The 6,664-nt window shown below is 36.6% G+C and overlaps 1 long non-coding RNA gene across 1 annotated transcript; it reads right to left on the minus strand.

Moving 5' to 3' along the window:
- Window positions 1-915: 915 nt before the first annotated feature.
- LOC138908837 (uncharacterized) lies at window positions 916-3,372 on the minus strand. Its single transcript, XR_011415238.1, has 2 exons — window positions 2,817-3,372; window positions 916-1,197 (listed from the first exon to the last, which is right to left on the minus strand). It is a non-coding gene; the product is annotated as an uncharacterized lncRNA (long non-coding RNA).
- Between the last annotated feature and the right edge of the window lie 3,292 nt (window positions 3,373-6,664).

The following is a 6,664-nucleotide window of genomic DNA, read 5'->3' on the forward strand; positions in this document are numbered from 1 at the left end:
AGTTCTATCATCTGAAAGCATAATATCCAGTATTTCATCCTGGATGGGTACAATCCAGTATTGTTTTGATGGATTTGAAGCGATTTATTGATTAAAATAAAGATTAATGGATTGGAGTTTATATTTTTTATGGTGTGTTTTTATGTATAATAAGTTGGATTTCATAATTTTTCTTGATATTATTCTAGTATAATCAGCTGGAGTTCTTATTTTGTTTGGTTCATGTATATTATGCTGGAAATGCTACTTATGAAGCGCTATAAGCCAGTATATTATAATAGAGAAGTATAAAACAACGGAGAAGTTGTATCCAGAACAATTTGCTGGAATTAAAGTCTTTAAAATTTTGCTTCCTATATATAATGCTGGAGTTCTATCATCTGAAAGGATAATATCTAATATTTCATCCTAGATATGTACAATTCAGTATTTTTTGATGGATTTGAAGCGATTTATTTATTGAAATAAATATTAATGAATTGGAGTTATATATTTTTTTATGGTGTGTTTTTATATATAATAAGTTGGATTTCATAATTTTTGTTGATGATATTCTTAGTATAATTAGATGGAGTTCTTATTTTGTTTGGTTCATGTGTATTATGCTGGAAATGCTACTTATGAAGCGATATAAGCTAGTATATTATAATGGAGAAGTTTAAAACAACAGAGAAGTTGTATCCAGAATAATTTGCTGGAATTAAAGACTTTAAAATTTTACTTCCTGTATATTATGCTGGAGGTCTATCATCTGAAAGGATATTATCCAGTATTTTATCCTGGATATATACAATCCAGTTTTTTTTTAAGCGCTATTATCCAGTATATTTATGATGGATAAGTGTAAATGTCACGACCCAAAATCCCACCACAGGCGTCGTGATGGCACTTAGTCTCTAAGACTAGGTAAGCCGATTAAAATTACAATTCAAGTCAATTTTATTTTTAATTATAATTGAAACCAACAGTGGAAATAATTACAAACAACCTCCCAAGACTGGTAATACTGAATCACGAACTCTAACTGAATACATGAAATAATCTCAAAGATTGAATACTCAATACTGTTTGATTAATAATTGAAAGTATAATAAAATGGAAAGACTCCAAGGGACTGCGACGACCAAGCAGCTATACCTTGAATCCTTGCGATAACACTTTAACTCTGTCCGAGTCCGATATCTCCAATTCTTAGCTCTGCACAAAAATGTGCAGAAGTGTAGTATGAGTACAGCACAGTCGGTACCCAGTAAGTATCAAGACTAACCTCAGTGGAGTAGTGGCGAGGTACAGTCAAGACACTCACTAGTCTAATAACCTATGCAATATAGTATACAAAAATAATAGGAAACAAATAACAATAATGGCAACAATAATTAACTAGTGATATACACAACAGGGCAACAAGAACACTATTTATATTGCTCAACAAATGATGAATACAAGTACAACCAATTAATCAAGTCATTCAAATATAAATCTTTCGCCTATATGTTTGTCAAATAATAATCTTCAGGATATAATACTTTTCAATAAATATATTTCGAATATACTCCCTTCAAACAAATATTTTTCGAATAAAAGTCGCCCTATGAAACCTCATTTCAAAATCATAAAATAAGGGTCTCAGCCCACTTTCATATTTGCACAGCACCTCGTGCCAATTTCCACATAACAACCGCACGGACAACTCACTTGCCAATATCATCATCATCATTTACTCACGGCACCTCCTTCCTACATTTCATATCACAACTGCACGGATAATTCATGTGCCAATATCATCATTTTGTTCACTCACGGTACCTCGTGCCCACATTTGATTTCATAATCCGCCTGGCAATAGCCACAAGCTCCCAATTTCAACATAGATCAGACTATTATTAATTTACCAACAACAAGACAAATTATGCAAGATATAAAAATAAACACAAAAAAAATCACAACATCATATGAAAATTACCAACGCAATACCCCACATCATCACATAAAAATTACCAACACAATAACTCCATATCATCATATATCATCCGTGACAATTGCCACCCTTATCTCTTCTATAGACACCCTTATCCCTCCTCTATGACAATGTCAATAGCCACCCTTATCGCTCCATATAATAGTCACCCTTATCACTCCGCCCAGACAATATACCAACACACATATCCACAGTGAAATGCCACCCTTATATCCTCATAATAATAACTCGAATCACACAACAATTTACACGGAATATTATCACGACAACACAACACAATCAATTCACATCACAATTTGCCAAATGACCACAACCAGTTCCACTGATACAGTAAAATCAATAAATTTCTCAAAAATAGCCCAAGGCTCCATGCAACGTATATAAAACCTCAAAACAATCAACAGAGATGGAACATATCTAGTATAGGTCAATGCCTTCATTAATCCAATTTCTTGATAAATATATTAATACCTCCATTTAACTTATTTAATTAATTATTTGCATACGGAAAAATTCATAATATAATTATTTTCAGGAATTATCAAATCCACAAACACACAAAATTTACGTAAAATTTCAAGTCGCAATCGCACCAATTTATCAAATAAATACAAACTCAACAAACAAAGATTGAGGCATGACAAATCACGAATTTACTAAGTTTCCATAATTTTCAAATTTAATACATAAGGGCGTCTACTTGACCCATATAATTTGTACATATAAACTAAGTACGTACTCGCCACCTTGCGTACATGGTTTTCAATTACACAATTTCCACATAAGACTCAATGCCTAAGGGGTAATTCCCCCACTCAAGGTTAGACAAGATACTTACCTCAAAACCGCGTAATTTCTTACTACGCTATGCCCTTGCCTCGTGAATTGGTCTCCAAACGTCCCGAATCTTTTGTGTAGCAAAGTTTTCTCCAGATTTTGATTAAGCAAGAACCACTTAATACAGAAACAACATTACTCAGAGATGAACTAGAAACCAAATCTGACAATAGCACCTTGATTGCATTTCAAATCTGGACCGATACCGCAGACCATATAACTTGAACAATACCCACCGTAACGGCAACATCAGTTGGAGTTCAAATCTAGAGATCTAGCCCAAAATATACCCTTAATATTCAACCCATTTCTGATTTCTAATTCACTGATAATTTTGACAAAGAAAATGATAAAGGACGGTGGTGGGAGAGCTTTAAAAATAGAAAAAGGGTGGTGTTGCAGTCAAGGAAAGTTCATGGGAGGAGCTTTTGTTAATTTGTGGTCCAAACATTGGTTGAATAGAGGTGATGGAATTAAGTAGTTTCCATGTTAAAAGTCTGTGAAAAGAACTGAAATGTTGGTGGAGCTTTGTGTAGATGGAGGAAATTTTGCCAAATGGAGAAGATGAGCAAAATTTTTCCTTTTCCCCTCTCTGTTCTCCAAACCGTGTGGACCCCAATGCAACTTGATTGTGTATTATCAATGATTTTTGTGAGTTGCGTGAGATGTCAAGGTGAGGTTTCTAGAGTGATGCCCAAGAAAATTGAATATGGAAATCCTATTCCAGAAGAGTGTACGTGAGGAGTAATGTAACGACCCGACAGGTCGTTTTGAGCTTTAGCGCGTCGTTCGGCGGTTTGAGGCCTTGAGTAGTTTCACTTTAAGTATTATGACTTGCGCACGTTGTCGGAATTGAATTTCGAGAAGTTCGGAGTTGATTTGGAAAGAAAACTCTCATTTCGGAAGCTTTAAGTTGGAAGAATTGACTAAGGGTTGATTTTGAGTAAAAGGCCTCGGAATCGGGATTTGAAAGTTCCAACAGGTTTGTATGATAATTTTGGACTTGAGCGTATATCTGGATCGGGTTTTGGATGAACCGGGAGCGTTTCGGCACCTGTTGTGGAAAGTTGGTATTTTGGAAGGATTTTACAAATTTGGGTTGAAGTGTATTTTAATGTTATCGATATCTGTTTGGGATTCCGAGTTTAGGAATAGCTCCGTATGGTGATTCTGGTATTAGGAGCACGTCCGGATGTGGATTTGGAGGTCCATAGGTCATTTCGGGGTCATTTGGCGGAAGTTGGAAATTTGAAGGTTTTTGAGAATTTTGACGGGGAGTGGACTTTTGATGTCGGGGTTGGATTCCGATTCCAGAAGTTAGATTAGGTCCGTCATGTCAAATGTGACTTATGTGCAAAATTTGAGATCGATCGGACGTGATTTGATAGGTTTTGGCATCGATTGTAGGAGTTTGAAGCTTCAAAGTTCATTAGGTTTGAATTGGAGGGTGATTCACAATTTAGATGTTGTTTGGCGTGATTTGAGGCCTCGACTAAGTTCGTAATGTGTTTTGGGATGTGTTGATATATTTGGTTGAGGTCATGAGGGCCTCGGATGGATTCCGGATGGTTAACGGATCGAGTTTGGACTTGGAAGAAGTGCTGAGGCAGCTGATATCTGATGCAATCGCACTTGCGTGAAAAGGGACGCAAGTACGAGCCCGTAGGTGTAGCGATGTGGTCGCAGAAGCGGCATTTGGATGGAGCTGGGATAGCCACAGATGCGAGGATACTTCCGCATCTGCGAGCCCGCAGATGCAAGGAAAGCTCCGCAAAGCGGAATGCCAGCTGGCAGCTGGACTCGCAGAAGCGAAGGGTCTCCGCATGTGCGAGACCGCAGAGGCGCATTTGGGATCGCAGGTGTGGAGTTGTGCTAAGAAGAGGGTATGCGCAAGTGCGGTAGTCGGGCTGGGCAGTGTTCTTTTTAAACAAAGGGGTTGGATCAATTCCACTTCATTTCGTCCATGGGAGCCGATTTTTGGAGCAATTTTGGAGTGTCATCTTCATCAGCTATTATGCGGTAAGTGATTTTTTCACATTGTGAGTAAAATACATGAGTTTTATATGGATTCAAGTATGAAAATTTATAGAAATTTGGGATTTTGAAGAAAAATCTAGAAATTGGTATTTTTGGATTTTGACCACCAAATTGGACATGAAATCCGGGCACGTGGGCCCGAGGGTGATTTTTATCGACTTTTCGAGCGGAGTTCAAAGCAAGTGCGGTAGTCGGGCTGGGCAGTGTTCTTTTTAAACAAAGGGGTTGGATCAATTCCACTTCATTTCGTCCATGGAAGCCGATTTTTGGAGCAATTTTGGAGTGTCATCTTCATCAGCTATTATGCGGTAAGTGATTTTTTCACATTGTGAGTAAAATACATGAGTTTTATATGGATTCAAGTATGAAAATTTATAAAAATTTGGAATTTTGAAGAAAAATCTAGAAATTGGTATTTTTGGATTTTGACCACCAAATTGGACATGGAATCCGGGCACGTGGGCCCGAGGGTGATTTTTATCTACTTTTCGAGCGGAGTTCAAAATTATTGTAAATTGAATTATAATGAGTATTAGAGTATATATTTATGGATTTTCACCTTTATTGACTAGTTTTGGAGCGATGGCCATTGGTTTGAGTTGTTGGAAAGGCTTTGGAGCCGGTTATGAAATTTCGGAGCGAGGTAAGTTTCCTTTCTAACTTTGTAAGATGGAATTAACCCCATAGGTGAATTAAATTATTATGTGCTTCTATTTGTGGGGGCTACGTACGCACGAGGTGATGAGAGTCCGTGCGTAGCTACTATTATGCTTATGTCCGGGTAGTTTAGGACCCATATCATGTTGTACTTGCGATGTTTGCGCCCTACTGTTAATTTAATTATTTAAAACATTTAGAAACTCGATAAAGAAATTGTAAAAAGGTTAAACTTCATTTACTTGACCGTTAAATGAGAATTTGTTATTCTTGAAATATTTGCCCCTTAATAAATCTTAAATTGGTTGTTTAATATATTTTCTCTTTTGTGTAGCGGGCTGAATGCCTCGGTAACAGATAAATGCATCTATGGTTCGTGTCGTTTGACCTTCGGCAATGCACAATTTAAATATTATGTTGGATCGGGCCGTACGACCTCGGCATAATTTGCGCATGATAAATCTTTGGAATCAATTATAATTGATATTGCTTCTTTGGCTTGAGATATAAATTGTTAAATGTCGAGAATAAGTTTGGAAAAATTTCCTATAAATAAAAGAATTGTCCACTCACTTCTTATTATTGAGTTTACAGCTATTTAGCAATCCACGCTTAAGTATAATAGCAGTATTTATTGTTAGCCCATAGTAAATATCGGAGTCAACCTCTCGTCACTTCTTCTTCGAGGTAAGACGGGATACTTACTGGGTACGCGTTGATTTACGTACTCATACTGCACTTGCTGCATATTTTTGTACGGGTACATATATGTATAGTGGCCTTGTGGGCGCAGAGGCACGGTTATTGTGGGGACTTAGGTGAGTTGCACTCTATACTACGATCCGCAACCAGCAGAGTCTCCTTCAGAGTATTTATATTTTTTTCCTGTCTAATTTGTATTCCGGTCAGATGCTGTATTTTATTTTACTTCCTAGTTGATGCTCATGCACTTGTGACACTGAGTTTTGGGGTGATTATAGGTTGTTTGGTATTGAAATTGTGGAAATATTTTTATTTACTTTGTAAAGTCCATATTTTATTATTAAATTGAAGAAAATCGTGATTTCAAATAATAAAATGAGTATTTAAGTTAATTACTTATTGTTGGCTTGCCTGACAATGGTGTTAGGCTCCATCACAACCTAAAATAGATTT

The sequence above is a fragment of the Nicotiana tomentosiformis genome, chromosome 4 (genome assembly GCF_000390325.3).
Source record: "Nicotiana tomentosiformis chromosome 4, ASM39032v3, whole genome shotgun sequence".
Classification (NCBI taxonomy): Eukaryota; Viridiplantae; Streptophyta; class Magnoliopsida; order Solanales; family Solanaceae; genus Nicotiana; species Nicotiana tomentosiformis.